Source organism: Helianthus annuus, chromosome 9 (assembly GCF_002127325.2).
Source record: "Helianthus annuus cultivar XRQ/B chromosome 9, HanXRQr2.0-SUNRISE, whole genome shotgun sequence".
Classification (NCBI taxonomy): domain Eukaryota; kingdom Viridiplantae; phylum Streptophyta; class Magnoliopsida; order Asterales; family Asteraceae; genus Helianthus; species Helianthus annuus.
In genome coordinates this window covers 147,620,330-147,637,480 of record NC_035441.2, presented here as the reverse complement: position 1 = coordinate 147,637,480, position 17,151 = coordinate 147,620,330, and the positions used below count along the sequence as shown (strand labels likewise).

Sequence of the window (17,151 nt, the reverse complement as noted above, 5' to 3'; positions counted from 1 at the left end):
GCGTTAGGCAAGGTTGAACCCTTCAACCTCTTTGCCTAACCAACTCAGCTACCATCTTTGGTCTCGTGTTTGTTGCATCAACAAGTTGGCGCCCACCGTGGGGCTACGCCGCTATTTCTTCTCAAAAAAAGACCTAGTAGTGTAGCTCTCTTCACTCAAAGTCACCATGTCTGAAAGTGGATCTCCAGGAGAAGTGAACCAGATCCCTAACACTTCCACCCCGGGTGGTGGCCAAGCTCATACGACTATAACAACACCTTTCTCGACTCCGGGGAGCACACCCGAGTTCCTTACCTTCAACACACCAACCCCATCCAGATCCGGGGCTCCATCCCCCAATGTCGGTGTATCTGACACCCCGGCGCGTGTTGAACTTACCCCCGAGGGGGTCGCTAATAATTTCCTCGAGTTAAGGTCACTTCTTAACCAACATGTGAGTAAAGAAAGGGAAAAGGGTATAAGGATTCGTTTAGATTATGATGAACCTGAGCCAACGCTGTCTCCCGGACCACCCCTACCACCTTTTACCACAAGAAGTGAGGCTGGTCCCAGCAACCCTCCAAACCCTCACCCTTATCTGTCCACTATGACAAATACTACGGTACATCCTATCTTCTCTTCCCAACCAATTACTAGTGGTGCTCCTCTGGGACACGAGCTAACGCTTGACCAGCTCCTACAGTCCCCAGTGACAAGCTATCCAGCTTCTGTAACAACCACATGGGAGCAAGCTCTGTCCGTGCTCCCTTTAGCACGAAGTGCTGTTACTAGCACCCCTCTTGGAATAAACTGCTCGGTTGGTCCAGGAAGCCTTCAAGGCTTCAACCTCATACCCAATATAATGACCCAGATGATGGCCAACTTCTCGTGGCAACACTTCATTAATCAAGTGCTAGCCACTCAGGGGAATCATGGCAATAGTCACAATGTGGATACAAGGCCTGAAGAGGACTTGGCTAAACCCTATAAGCCAAGCAACCTTTCATGCTTCTCAAGGCAGATAGCCGATTATGATTTTCAATCAAAAATCAAGATGCCAACCCACATCAGAACGTATGATGGGACTGAAGATCCCGAGGACCACCTCCAGATCTTCACTGGTGCTGCTCGAATAGAAAAATGGTCAAATGTTGAATGTTGCCTAATGTTCATGCAGACTCTTGTTGGATCCGCCAGAATCTGGTTCAACGACCTACCTGCTCAAAGCATTCGAAGCTTTGACGATCTCAGCCGGGGTTTTTTGGCAAACTTCTCCCAACAAAGGCGATATGTCAAAGACGCAACAGTAATCTTCCAGATAAAACAACATGATGATGAAAGTCTTCGAGCATTCATTGAACGATACAAGAAGGAAGGTCTGACCTATGTAGGGGCAGACGAGAAAATGAGAGTAGCTGGCTTTATGAATGCCATAACCTCTAAATACCTCACACGAGATTTCAACAAATCTCTGCCCAAAACCTTGGAAGAAGCCCTTGAAAGGGCCGAAGCCCACATTCGGGGAGAGGAAGCTGTAGACATCAAGGAACAAAGGAAAAGAGGGTCTGGCTGGCGAAGCAATAGTCCAGCCAGGAAGAGGGGAAACTTCAACTCCTACGACAGGCGCCCAAAGGGTTCAGACTCTCGAAGGTCTGAAGGTCGGAACCCTTCAAGCAGAGACAAAGGCATGAGTTTCACTCCCCTCACCAAAACCCCTCAGGAAATCCTGGCAACAGAAGAAGTCAAACAAAACTTTAGACTTCCCAGGCCTCTCCCCAAAAGCAGAAAAAATGAGAACTCCACACAATTCTGTGAGTTTCATGAAGAAAAGGGACATCACACCAACGATTGCTTCCAACTAAAAAAGAGAATTGAAGAGGCTGTTAAGTCAGGAGAACTCGCCCATTTGGTAAAAGGAGTTCGAGACAAGATGGCTGAAGGCAAGGGAAAGGAAGTCAATATGGTATACTCTGATGAAAAGGTTCCTCACAAGAAGCAGCGGTTGGAAGCCTGGGAGCTTCAGTGTGTCTGCTTCCCCCCAACGAGGAAGGATCCACTTCCCAGTCCCCTTGTGGTAGAAACCACCGTGGGAACACTACAAACATGTAAAGCATACATAGATACTGGGGCAGCCACTGAAATCATGTTCGAAAAGTTCTTCAACCGTTTAAGCAATGAAGAACGTTCAAGGCTTCAACCTTCCGGAACCTCCATAAAAGGTATCACCGATATAACCCTCAAGCCTCTGGGGCAGCTAACCCTTGATGTTCGCTTCAGCGAAGGATCGAAAGAGAGAACCCGATCATTAACCTTTGTGGTTATCAACATCCCCTCAAGTTATGACGTAATCATAGGGAGGCCCGGACAATGTGCATTTTACATGGCAGTGTCTGTTGGCCATGGCACAGTCAAATTCCCTACTGAAAGGGGGATAGCAACCCTTCAACCCTCGCAGGAAGCTTACGTGATTGAGGGTGAAAGCTCAAACAGTGAAGAAGACAGGCAAGGGTTGGCCATAAACCCTAAATACCCTGAGCAACGGATAAGAGTCAACCCAAACCTTTCCCAGGAGACCCTTTCATACCTTGAAAAGCTGCTAAAACATCACAGTGATGTATTCGCTTGGTGTCCTGAAGATATGACTGGGATCCCCCGGAACATTGCCGAACACGAGTTAAGAATACCACCGGATGTCAAACCGGTGGTCCAAAAGAAAAGAAGCCTGGCACCCGAAAGAAGCCTGGCAGCTTGCCAAGAGGTTGAAAAACTTGTGTCGGCCGACATTCTCCGAGAAGTCAAGTACCAATCATGGGTTGTGATCGGAGAGTCGCGCTCCGGTCAAAGATAATATTTATATACCCTAATTACCCTTAACAAATAGCTAGTGGTAGCAAGGGATTGAACCACGAAGAGTATGTGGTTTGCGAATGGACTTTGAATGAAATGCAGAAAATGTCACGTTTATGAAGCTTGCTAAGATATGTTTTTGTATTTTTGTTTGATTGGAAGATATAAATTATAACTACTAAAAAAAACGAGCAATTGCAATAATGTAAATAAAGGTTTTGACAAGATAGAGAAAACAAGGTTCACACCCGGTTCGGTTATTGCAATCCTAGGGTTCTTACACGTTTTAGATTTAATTCACTTGCATAAGTTATTAACGGATTTCTATCATCAAAGCTTAGGTGCCAATTGTTATCAACGCATACACGGACTACAATGCACTTCGTTACTTCGGACAAATAAAACCTTTTGAATGACAAGGCATAATTGCACAAACTTATTTCGCAAAGTCAAATTTCATAACTCACTCGACAATTCACAAATATAGTTCAAATGCAAGACAATTGTCAATCAATTCAAATACAAATCAAGTTGTCACAAAACCAAACTAAAACATTGTTCAAACCCTAGACTTACAATTAACCTACACCGGGGTGAAACCTCCGAGGAATTAGCCGCTCATGGTGTAAATGGCACGATCAACGGATGCACGGAACTTGAATTGGATCATCTTGGGACTTGAAGATGGATGATGGAATGGTTAAGGTTTGGAATGGTTGGTGGTGATGAATGGGTTGAATGGGTGTAATGGTGATGAACTAGGGTTTAGATTTGGATGAGAATTCGGGTTTGTTGAGAGGATGGATTCTTGATTCGAGATGAAGTGGTAGTGAAGGATCGTTGAATAATGGCTCCAAGAATGTCTTTCAAACTCAAAATGAAGTGTAACTGTCGAATTGAAGGAGCTAGCACCAATAAGAATCGAAATAAAACCCCAAATGGCCACAATCCCGTTTCTGTTTTTGACAGGCCGTCGCCGACGGCCCTCAACCCGTCGGCGACGGGCCTTGGATTTTTCATTTTGTTCCGACGGCTTAACCACCTGGATACGGGCATTTCAGCATACGGGGTTATCCAGGGGGCGTCGCCGACGGCCTATACCCCGTCGCCGACGGCTCCCTAAAAACCAATTTTCCATTTTTGGCTCCTTGCACTTCCGGTTGATCCGTAACGCATCCCGGTACTCCGGTTTTCGACCCGATGACCTGTAAAGCTCCCGAAAAGCTCCTTAAACTCCATCAATCCTGCAAAACACATTCTTGATTAAAAGTAGGCTATTCGAAACTAAAACTTACGAAAAAACGTTAAGTTAAACAATAACAAGCACCGGTTTCCAACCGCGTATCACATCCCCACACTTGTCTTTTGCTTGTCCCCAAGCAAATCTGTTTTTCACTTTCACGTGGGTCGAACAACGAACATACATCCCATTCCCGAGACAAAGGTTAAGGTCTAATGTCATACAAAAGTTCAAACTCTTTACAATATTCAATGTATTTAGCGGTGACGTGCTTTAGATACACAAATGGTTACCCAAGATTAACCCGCCCGTAAAACTAACAAATCATGCATATCCCTCACAATGTGCTCTCCACTCGGCTTAAAGTTTGCTAACATGTGTAATGTATTAGCTTTTCAACAATTAATCGCTCAAAACCAAATAGAACACGTACCCGCATAGGCTTGCAACTCAATCATTCTCCACTATCGAACACAAATACTAAGCACAAGTCAAAAGGTCTTTGAAGGGTTGTAACGGGGCTAGGCGAAGGGTAGGAATAGGATATTTTTAAGTGGCTATGGTGATGAAAAATTCGAATTTTATTACAAAAGACTATCTTAAACAAAAGCAAACTATAAACATCCAAAATGGGCAAAAACTTTCGCCTTTTATTCAACAAACTACTAGCACATCTTTTTGTGTTTTTCTCACTGCTTTTTTTCATTCTTTTTCGCAACATTTTCTGATTTTTTTTTTTTATATGAATCACAACTATACAACTTAAGTTCCTATAATCTAATTTTCATCACACAGGTTTAAAAAGAAAAGGCTTATGGTTATGGGCTAAATGGGTTGTCAAACGAAAGGTTTAGGCTCAAATTAGGCGACTAGGGGACTTGTTTGGGTAAGGATAGATAAATGGTTTAAAAGGAAAAAGTTTACCTAATGCCTTAATCATTCTCGTGCTTGTATTCGGTCTATAGTCTCGAATGTATCAAAAGTTGCAAGTTCTACAATACGCGACTAATGGCCCACTCAAACAAAGAAACATGTGAATGTGAATCTATGATGTATAAAGGGCTCAAACCTCACGTATAAGGGTATGATATGTGATATGCATACATTGCTAGTTCCTTAGGCGAATTATTCTCAAATAACCACCCACTAAATACCCGATATGCTTATTAATTTGAACTTGACCATGACAAAAGACCAAATGGTTTGTGACATCCCTCGTTGACTTGGTTACTTGTGCTTTTGAGATTGCTTTGAACATAAGACATTTTTGAAAAATTTTGAAATTTTCCCCCATCCCCACACTTGAGGTAAACATTGTCCTCAATGTGTAGTATTTAAATGAACGGGTCAAAATCGAAAACTTTTACTACTCCCCCATCCCCACACTTGAGGTACATATTGTCCTCAATATGTAAGAACTAGAGTTTGTAAAGCACAAAGGATGTGACACGGCTACCTCCCCAAGATTACACCCCGGAAAATAAAATACAAGATACAATCCACTTATTTGCTAACTAAAAATCAAAGGTAAAAAAAGAAACGTATGCACCTGGTTTTTCGCTAGTTCCTTGTGTGCTCTTCATCTTTTCAACTAAGCGGTCGTCTCACGAACATAGTGTACCTACAAATCTTAACCCTTGTGTAGAAGCATGCTTCTCACAACCATCAAAATTTGTTAATTACCTAGTTCTACCACTTTTATGAAATTATTACCAAGCCATACGTTATTGTACCTTTGACTTTATGTGGAAAACATTTTACAACAACAATAAACCTAACTCACTTTCGTAGGAATCACGGTTGCATTTAGCTTATGCAACAAGCCCTTTTAAACCTCCCGATAGCTCGGGAGGACGAGTAGGTCTCGTGAGGGTTATATAGGGAACACACCCACAAAGTTCATTTAACTAGGCAATAATTAAATAAAAAACGAAAAGAATTAACGGAAAGTAATATACAACAACAACAACATAAAGCATACCATACCTCTACCGCTGATATCGCTCATTTGGATCCGTTGGCGGGTTGGGTTGGTATGGATAACCAGTGAGGGCCTCGAACATCTCCCTATAGTTATCTAAGGGGCTTTGCTCCCCTTGAGGCGGTGGTTGGTACGGGATGGGGATGAAGCTGGACCCTACCGCTTCGGGCCAATGCGGAGTCGGGTCGGATGGGCCTTGAGGATAGGGAAGATCGGAGTAATTCGTCCACCCCGAGTGTTCGGCGTAGGGGAGGCCGGCTTGGTAGTCTCGATGGTGTCGCTCCTGATCATGCAACACCTTGGCGTTATTAATCGCCATCTGTTGAGAGACGTACATAGCACTCCACCGGCGGCGGTTTGCTTCTGCTTCTTGTTGTCGATGCGCCGCCTCTTCTTCTTCCCACGCCCGTCTTCGGGCCGCTTCGTCCTCCTGCATCTTTGCTAAATGTTCCATTTGTGACCTTTGCATGGCCTGGAACATTTCCTGCTCTTCCATGAATTTATTCATCCTTTCACGTTGGGCTCCTTGAGCGTCCCAGTATTCTTGCATTGAAGCTCCGTAAGACCCTTGCCAAGCTTCTCTCCTTTGATTGTATTCCCGGCCTTCTCCTATACACGCGGAGACATTATCATATATCTCCTGTTGCCCCCTGTCAAAGTTTTTGTAGGAGGGCACCCGTCGTCGGGTCACAAAACCTGCCACCTCAGCGTTGATCTCCCTATGTGGCCGCATGTAACGTTGCCTTGGTCTTTGTGCATCGGAGGGTTCAGCTTCCTCCTCTTCTTCCTCCATCTCCACATCTTCTTCCTGCACGGGTGGTGCCCCGGAAGTACGAACCTCAAACTTGTTCCCCAAATCATCGGTCACCACATACCTATTTCCCGAAAACTTGACCTCTATCCTCCAATTTTTCTTCATGTAACCCCAAGTAAATTCCTCCACTGGCTTAGAGACCCATAGTGCTTCCGAGGGTAAGCAATTCTGCTGCACAAGCATGGCACTAATGAGGCGTGCATACGGAATAAACCGCCTCTGAGACGACTCCCTGGTAGCCCATGTGTTCATCATGACTATGTGCCTCCACGACAGTGTCGGGGTCCCATACAATAAGGCATGCACCACCCTGCAATCACTTACTCTCACACCCCCACGATCACCAAATCTTGCTAAAATGTTCTCAACCGAGATCCCTTGAAGGATCTTTCCCTCGAGCGACATATGCTTCCGTTTCATGTCACCCCCTGGGTGGGTTGGCAAAATAACATCTATCAATTGATCCATATCGTTGATGTTCAAGTGATTATCCAAAAAATTCTCAATGGATGGGTAATCATAGGCTTGTACCCCCAAAGAGTCAAACCCAGCAATACGATTCATAGTTTCGAAAGACATCGTCATGTTTCCTCGAGATGTCTTCCCCACTAACTTCCATTGCGAAGGGGATTCATTCTTGTTTACAAGCTTCAAAGTGGACAACCACTCACATACTTCCGACAAGTAAATCCGGTGAGTATTGTCTTCACACCAATCCAAAACGCTCTCCCATCCCAACCTCTCAAACATTTGTACAATCCCGATTTTCCGGAATTCTTCTATATTCACGGTCCGTTCACATATCACTCTTGTTGGAACCGACGTGTTCACCCCGTTTGTCATCTTCCATTTCCACAACTTAGCTTCCAACTTTCTATCTTGGTAGCTCGATAACTGTTTGTTCTTCTCGTCATCCCAAATTCTGGCATTTTGACTATCCCTGAACTTTGCCCATTCCCAATCTTGTCGGTATAATCTTGGATCATTTTCTGCAACAGTGCTCGGTTGTTCCCATTTCTTCGGTATTAAACCGGAAGAAGACCCAATCCCGGATGATGAAGCTTGACCCGTAGTCTTTTGTCTCTTGCTTCCTGCCATGACTACAATCACAAACAAGCAAAACATCAATATAGATTCAACCTTCATTAACTCCCAAACTTTGAACATGAAGTATGATGTTGACAATTTAATTAACAAGTATACGCAAAGTCGCCTCTTTAAACTTCCAAAGTCGCTCACTTTATCATAACTTATTAATCTTTTGTCAATTTTACAATATCTTATAATTTTAACAAAGGTCAACATCATCTTCATGTTCAATCATGTTCATAACAGTGTAATCACTTCACTATGGTTATGACATACTCAAATTCCATTCAAAACAACTAATCTTGTTCAAAATCATGCTAGCACAACATACATTGTCTAAACAACCTACTCTTAAACCAAATAGTTTAAAATTTCGGAAGAAAAACACTAATATATGATAATCAAGCATAACTTTACGAATAATCCATACCTTTGGTGTTGTTAGACAAGAAGAACTAAGAAAAGATGACAAGCAAGCACTTTGATGCACACCCTTTCAAAACCCTAAAGAACACGTCCAGAAATCTTGCACAATAGCAAGATTTGATGAAAACCGTGTTAGGGGTTTTGTTCGTCTTGAAAAATTACTCAAGATGGACCCAAGAATCAGTGGATTTGGTGGAGAATTGAGAGAGTTATGGTAAGTTGAAGGTTTAGGGTTCTTAGGGAGGAAGGTGGAGAAGATGAAGGGAATAGGTGATGTTAGGAGAGAGAAGGCAGAGATTTTGAAAGTGTGGAGTGATGTAAGATGGTTATGGGTCGAATTTGTGGTGAATAATGGGTTTGGATGAGGGTTGGTGAGGTAAAAAGAAGTTTTAATTCGTTTTTTTAACCCCTAGACTCGAGCTGCGTCGGAACGAAACTGAGAAGCCGTCGCCGACGGGTCCCACCCCGTCGCCGACGGGCTTTGGATTTGAGGTGTGGGGCGACGGGCTAATAGTCTGCCGACGGTCAAAATGGTGTCTACGGGCATTTTTGGAAGCCGTCGCCGACGGCCACCACCCCGTCGCCGACGGGTTTTTAAAATTATTATATATATATATATATATATATATATTTTTTTGAAAAATAGGAGGAAAAATATGAAGTTTTACCAAAAGGACTATGTACATTAAAAATTCCTAAAAATTATTAAAAATGTTTTTGTGATTTTTATAAGTTAAAATTTTTAAACAAATAACCGTTAACGGCCCTACCACCCCCCAAAAAGTCGTGTATTGTCCTCAATGCACCAAATCAAGTCTAAAACATACCTTGTATCTTCACGACCCGTTTGGAATGCCCGAACTTCACACAATCAAGAAAGGTTAGTATGAACCGGAAACGATTCACATCCAATTACGCAAACAATTGAATAAGTATACATAACTTTACAAAACGTGTTACCGGCCCTTTTAATTTACCTCATATGTTGGTACGCTTCCCAAGAAACATACCAACTCCACATTTGCATCCTTTTTCTCTTCATTACCATCAAGGAATGGTTTAAGGCGGTGACCGTTAACCGTTTGTTTCGACCCGTCCTTCGGGTCCTTGATTGTAACATCTCCAAGTTTCCCGACCCGTGTAATCACATACGGGCCCATCCACTTGCTCTTGAGCTTTCCGGGGAAGTATTTAAGCCTCGAATTGTAGAGCCAAACCTTTTGACCCACTTCAAACTCCTTTGGCTTCAACTTCGCGTCATGTGCTCTCTTCATGTCATCCTTGTACTTTGAAGCACACTCGTACGCTTCTTCCCTAAGCTCCTCCAACTCACAAAGCTTCAACTTTCGCTCCTTTCCTGCATCGTCATATTTCATATTAACCTCTTTTATAGCCCACCAAGCACGATGCACAAGCTCAACCGGCAAGTGACAATTTCGCCCATAAACTAAGCGATAAGGAGTGGTTCTAATAGGTGTTTTATGAGCCGTTCTATAAGCCCATAAAGCATCATTCAACTTCGTTGACCAATCCTTTCGGTCGGGTCGAACGGTCTTTTGCAAAATTTCTTTTATTTGCCTATTGGAAACCTCAACTTGACCGCTTGTTTGTGGGTGGTAGGGAGTAGCAATTCGATGGTCAACACCATACCGTTTCAAGAGTTTGCCAAAATTAAAATTCTTGAAATGAGATCCCCCATCACTAATGATCACTCGGGGAACCCCAAATCTAGAAATTATATTTGTTTGAACAAAATTGCAAACAACGGTGTGGTCATTCGTTTTAGTGGCAATCGCTTCGACCCATTTGGATACATAATCGACCGCCACCAAAATGTATAAGTTGCCATGCGAATTAGGGAATGGGCCCATGAAATCGATCCCCCATACATCAAAAATATCTACAATAAGGATCGGTTGCATGGGCATTTCATCCCTTTTTGATATACTCCCTAACTTTTGACACTCGACACAATTTTTAGCGAAATTAAAAGCATCCTTAAAAATACTCGGCCAATAAAGGCCGCTATTGAGCACTTTGTGTCCAGTTTTGTGACCACTAAAATGGCCCCCACAAGCAAATGAATGCAAGTGCATCAAGACGCTAGGAATCTCCTCGTCGGGTATGCATCTTCGAACGACTTGATCCGGACAAATCTTGAATAAGTCCGGTTCTTCCAACGTGTAATACTTGATTTGAGACAGGAAGTGCAACCTCTTCCTTCTATCCCAATGAGCCGGCAAGTCACCTGTAACCAAATAGTTGACAATATTAGCATACCATGGTAATATTCCAACTTTTAAGATTTGCTCATCTGGAAAAGTCTCATTAATTTCTTCACGGGAAGAATCCTCTACACTTAGTCGAGACAAATGGTCCGCGACCACATTCTCGCTCCCTTTCTTATCTCGAATCTCTAGGTCAAACTCTTGTAGCAAGAGAACCCATCGGATTAGCCTCGGCTTCGCATCCTTCTTGTCCATGAGATACCTAACTGCAGAATGGTCAGAATAAACAATGACCTTAGTACCCCATATGTAAGCACGGAACTTATCCAACGCATATACCACCGCAAGTAGCTCTTTCTCGGTGGTTGTGTAATTCAATTGTGCATCCGAGAGAGTCTTACTTGCGTAGTAAATGGCAACCGGTTTCTTGTTTACCCTTTGACCCAACACGGCCCCCACCGCATAATCACTTGCATCACACATAATTTCGAATGGTAACGACCAATTCGGTGATTGCAAGATTGGGGCCTCAACCAACTTTTGTTTCAACACATTAAAGGCATTTTGACAATCTTGGTTAAATTCAAACGGTTGGTCTTTTAGCAATAACTTACATAGGGGTTTGGTTATATCACTAAACCCTTTTATAAATCTTCTATAAAACCCCGCGTGACCCAAAAACGACCTAATACCCTTAACATTCGTGGGATAAGGTAAGGTAGAAATAACTTGCACCTTTGCACGATCAACCTCTATCCCACGACTCGACACTACATGCCCCAACACAATCCCTTCTTGAACCATGAAATGGCTCTTTTCCCAACTCAAAACAAGATTTTTCTCAACACATCTTTTCAAAACTTTTTCGAGTTGGTCAAGGCATGTATCAAACGATGACCCAAATATTGAGAAATCATCCATGAAGATTTCCAAAGACTCCCCCACCATATCTGAAAAGATACTCATCATACACCTTTGGAAGGTGGCGGGGGCATTACAAAGTCCAAATGGCATCCGCCTAAATGCGAAAGTACCATATGGACAAGTAAAGGTAGTCTTTGCTTGGTCTTCCGGATGTATAGCAATTTGATTGTATCCGGAATAACCATCCAGAAAACAATAAAATTTTTGTCCGGCCAATTTCTCAACTATTTGGTCAATAAACGGCAAAGGGAAATGGTCTTTGGAAGTTGCGGCATTCAACTTCCTATAGTCAATACAAATACGCCACCCGGTTACCGGGCCGAGTGGCGACCTCTTCACCTGCGTCGTTTGTGACGACTTGAATACCCGCCTTTTTTGGAACTGTTTGCGTCGGGCTCACCCATTGGCTATCCGAAATAGGGTATACAATACCCGCATCTAGCCACTTCAAAACTTCCTTCTTTACCACTTCTCGCATATTCGGATTTAGTCTTCTTTGTGTGTCGCGAGAAGGGTTCATTCCATCTTCCGTGATGATCTTGTGCATCACCACCGAGGGACTAATTCCCTTCAAATCCGCAATGGTCCACCCGATAGCGGCTCTATGGGTGACCAATACCTTCATCAACCTCTCTTCTTGCTCCCCGGTTAGATTGGATGCAATAATAACCGGGAGCGTGCTACCTTCACCCACATAAGCATACTTAAGATGCTTGGATAGCACCTTCAACTCTAATGCCGGAGGTTCTTCCAATGACGGCTTCAACTTTGTGTCTATGCTTTCCGGAAGACTTTCCACTTGATGTGTCCAAGTGGGCCTTCCTTCTTTTGCCGCCATAACCTCCAACTCCTTCATCTCTTCATCCATGCTCCGATTCGTTTCTCCTTGTAACCTGTCAAACATGAAACACTCCTCTATTGTGTTTTCCTCTTCGACACTAGTGTCACATAGAGGTATACACTCGTCAACGATGTCCGCCATATAACATTCATCGCCAACTAGAGGATCCGTTAATCCTGAAAAGACATTTAACCGCAACCGACGGTTACCAAAAGTCATGTCGACCGTGCCCGATTTGCAATTAATTTGGGCATTCGATGTTGCCAAAAATGGTCGACCTAGGATCACCGTTGGTTGCTTGGTTCGGTCCAAAGAAACATAATCTAACACAAGAAAGTCCACCGGATAGTAAAAGTCCTCGACCTTGACTATTACATCCGTGACTATCCCACGGGGTAGTTTAGGGGTCAAGTCGGCTAACACCACGGTGGTGTTCGACACTTGAAGTGGACCAAAATCATATTGGTCATATAAACTACCCGGCAAGATACTCACACTCGCCCCAAGATCCAAAAGTGCCCGTGTCATTTTGAATTCACCCACTTGTATTGAAATAATGGGCGCCCCCGGATCTTGGAGTTTTGGTGGAAGTGCACCCGAAAGAATTGAACTCACATTTTCGGTTAAATCAAGTTTTTTAGGAAATTTGTGAGTTCTCTTTTGGGTACATAAATCTTTCAAGTATTTCGCATATGAAGGAATTTGTTTGATAGCATCTAAGAGTGGTAAGTTAATTTTAACTTGTTTAAAAATTTCCCACATCTCCTCTTGATGTGGGCCTCTTTTGTTTACCACTTTCTTAGATGGTCCCAAAAGAGCTTCGGGAAAAGGGGCGGTATTACCCTCCACACCCTTGTCCTTAGCCTTTGGGATGGGAACGGTCGCAACGGGTGTATCTTTGTTAATTTTTAATTCATTTTTATTTTGACCCGTTCGACCGTTATTCTCTTCATCATCACTCGCATCTTCCACCACCCCTTCAACAAACTTGGGTGGTGGTGGCTCAACACCGTTATCTATCACTCGACCACTACGTAAAGAAATTTTGTTTATTGGTACCTCACGTGTGTTTTTCGAGCTCGACCCTTGATGCTTAGGGTTCACCGTGGTGTCGCTTGGAAGTCCTCCTCCACTTTCGCGAATTTGAGCCATCTCTTGAGCAAGTTGCCCCACTTGCTTCTCCAATGCCTTTTGAGATTTATCCCTCACTTCAAACTCTTTCTTCACTTCGGCTTTGAACTCATGGTGTGAATTGGTAAGAGTACTCACAGCATTCATGATAGCATCAAATTTCGAACTAATCGAATCATCACCTTGGGAGTTAGAAGCATTACCCCCATTTCCGCCTTGGTTGTAACCACGTTGATAATTACCTTCACGGTTTTGATACCCTTGGTTACCCCCTTGATTGTAATTCCTTTGATAACCCCCTTGGTTACCACCTTGACGATTGTTGTATGAGGACCCACCTTGACTACCTTGATTACCCGATTGGAAATTCGGATTCATTTGATTTGAGGCGTTACCATACCGGAAATTAGGGTGATTTCTCAAACCCGGATGGTAAGTGTTGGAATTCATGTCGTATTGCTTCCGATCCCCATACACTTGATTTACCTCCTCGGTGTAGTCACTCGATCCCGTTGGGCATTGCTTGGTGCTATGCCCAATATCACCACAGTCTTCACACACTTCAAATTGAACCGCGTTCACCTCCTTCTTTTTCTTCAATTGAGCTATTTCCCGCTCTAAGGTGGAAATCCTATCCTTGGAATCGAGATCGGGAAGTGATCGGGAAACCGGATGCCTTTTTGCTCTATCGGCCGATTCTTTTTGTTTGGACCGTTTGCTCATCCTCTCCAAAAATTCCCAATCGTCATCCTCATGATTGCTCAAGAGTGTACCATTGCTTGTCGTCTCGAGCCGATTCCAAGTCGCATCATCCAAACCTCGTACGAAACATTTCACCAATTCCCATTTTTCTATTTGGTGATGTGGGCATCTCCTCATGAGTTCTTTGAATCGGGTGAACGCTTCATGTAAAGGCTCACTTGAAAGTTGACGAAATGACCGAATTTCATCTCTAGCATCGTCGGTCTTGGCCATGGAATAGTATTCGTCCAAAAATGCTTGTTGCATTTGTTCCCAAGTTCGAATACTATTGGCCGGAAGTGTAAAGAACCACTGCTTTGCTTTATCTTTCAATGAAAATTGAAATAGGCGAAGCTTCACTTCCTCTAATGCGAAATTATGCCCTCCAATAGTATCACAAATAGACGAGAACTCCGTCAAATGGGTGTATGGCTCATCATTGGACCTCCCGTTGAAATGAGGAAGGATGTTGATGTAATGCGGCTTACAATCGAACATCCTCCTTTCGCATACTATTGGAGAGTTGTTCTCGGTCACTATCGGTCGGAAACGGTCGTTTACTCCCCGTGGAGGTTGTTGACGACGTTGTGGCCCATTAACTTCTTGATCGACCGGTCTTCGATTATCCCGTCTTTCATCCCGTCGCTCCTCTCTTCGATTATCTCTCGGGTTACCACCTCCCACAAAACGAGGAATCCGGTTAGGGTTTACATTGTTGTTGTTATTGTTGTTGTTGTAAAACCCTTCATTCCGGTTCCGTTGGTTGTTGTTTTGTGGTTGACGGTTGTTCCCATAACCATTGTTTCTTCCACCCCCGTAGCCATATTCCTCTTCCCCAACATAGTTGGCGTTTTGAGACCCAAACTCCTCATCGTCGTACCTTCGAGCATTGTATACGTTTCCCCTATTCAAGTAACCCCAATCTTCATCATCATTGGCTCGATCATCGTAATAACCCCCATCGTCCGAATTTTCCGTATGAATGCTCACGTGCTCCGGTGATTGATAACCGGGAACACTATACGGTTCGTCATCGGGAATTGCATTCCTTAAATCGTCGATGTTGAAAAACGGGTCTTCATTTACGAGATTGCCGTGATCACGGTTACCTCTTCGATCGGAATTGACATTCCGATCATCAAGGTTAATAGGTAACGATGCTTGTCGGTGAAGAGGTTGTTGTTGAGGTGTTCGTTGGGTGTTGTTGGTGTTTTGGTTTCGGAAAGGTGGAGTGGGTGGTCTTGCATTGGTGTTACCACCCGGTTGCTCTTGAGCGGGATAAAAGGCTCCTCGGGATTGGAATTGATTTGGGTGGAGGTTTTGGTTTGGGTTAAATTCTTGGTTGGAATTGTGGTTTGCCATTGAATCGGTTTCAATGGTTGGTGTGAATGGTGGTGTTTGGTTGGTTTGATTAGAAGCAAGAGTTGCTTCTAACCGGCTTGCTAGGTTTCTTCTTGCGAGTCTTTCAATTTCCGGTTCGTAGACTAGCGGTGAAGTCCTCCCGGAATTCCGTGTACGCATGCACTACCTGTAACCTGCACAAGTAACACACCCCGCGTAACAAGGAAAAAGACAATACAAAAAGAAAGCAAAACAATTTAAACAGTTAATCACACAATTTCAAACAATATCCAAGCACAAAGCGCACGCACTCCCCGGCAACGGCGCCAAAATTTGATCGGAGAGTCGCGCTCCGGTCAAAGATAATATTTATATACCCTAATTACCCTTAACAAATAGCTAGTGGTAGCAAGGGGTCGAACCACGAAGAGTATGTGGTTTGCGAATGGACTTTGAATGAAATGCAGAAAATGTCACGTTTATGAAGCTTGCTAAGATATGTTTTTGTATTTTTGTTTGATTGGAAGATATAAATTATAACTACTAAAAAAAAACGAGCAATTGCAATAATGTAAATAAAGGTTTTGACAAGATAGAGAAAACAAGGTTCACACCCGGTTCGGTTATTGCAATCCTAGGGTTCTTACACGTTTTAGATTTAATTCACTTGCATAAGTTATTAACGGATTTCTATCATCAAAGCTTAGGTGCCAATTGTTATCAACGCATACACGGACTACAATGCACTTCGTTACTTCGGACAAATAAAACCTTTTGAATGACAAGGCATAATTGCACAAACTTATTTCGCAAAGTCAAATTTCATAACTCACTCGACAATTCACAAATATAGTTCAAATGCAAGACAATTGTCAATCAATTCAAATACAAATCAAGTTGTCACAAAACCAAACTAAAACATTGTTCAAACCCTAGACTTACAATTAACCTACACCGGGGTGAAACCTCCGAGGAATTAGCCGCTCATGGTGTAAATGGCACGATCAACGGATGCACGGAACTTGAATTGGATCATCTTGGGACTTGAAGATGGATGATGGAATGGTTAAGGTTTGGAATGGTTGGTGGTGATGAATGGGTTGAATGGGTGTAATGGTGATGAACTAGGGTTTAGATTTGGATGAGAATTCGGGTTTGTTGAGAGGATGGATTCTTGATTCGAGATGAAGTGGTAGTGAAGGATCGTTGAATAATGGCTCCAAGAATGTCTTTCAAACTCAAAATGAAGTGTAACTGTCGAATTGAAGGAGCTAGCACCAATAAGAATCGAAATAAAACCCCAAATGGCCACAATCCCGTTTCTGTTTTTGACAGGCCGTCGCCGACGGCCCTCAACCCGTCGGCGACGGGCCTTGGATTTTTCATTTTGTTCCGACGGCTTAACCACCTGGATACGGGCATTTCAGCATACGGGGTTATCCAGGGGGCGTCGCCGACGGCCTATACCCCGTCGCCGACGGCTCCCTAAAAACCAATTTTCCATTTTTGGCTCCTTGCACTTCCGGTTGATCCGTAACGCATCCCGGTACTCCGGTTTTCGACCCGATG

At 43.4% G+C, this 17,151-nt stretch overlaps 1 pseudogene; it reads right to left on the bottom strand.

The window, feature by feature from the left end:
* Positions 1-4,828: 4,828 nt before the first annotated feature.
* LOC118481800 lies at positions 4,829-13,647 on the bottom strand (annotated as a pseudogene).
* Positions 13,648-17,151: the final 3,504 nt, after the last annotated feature.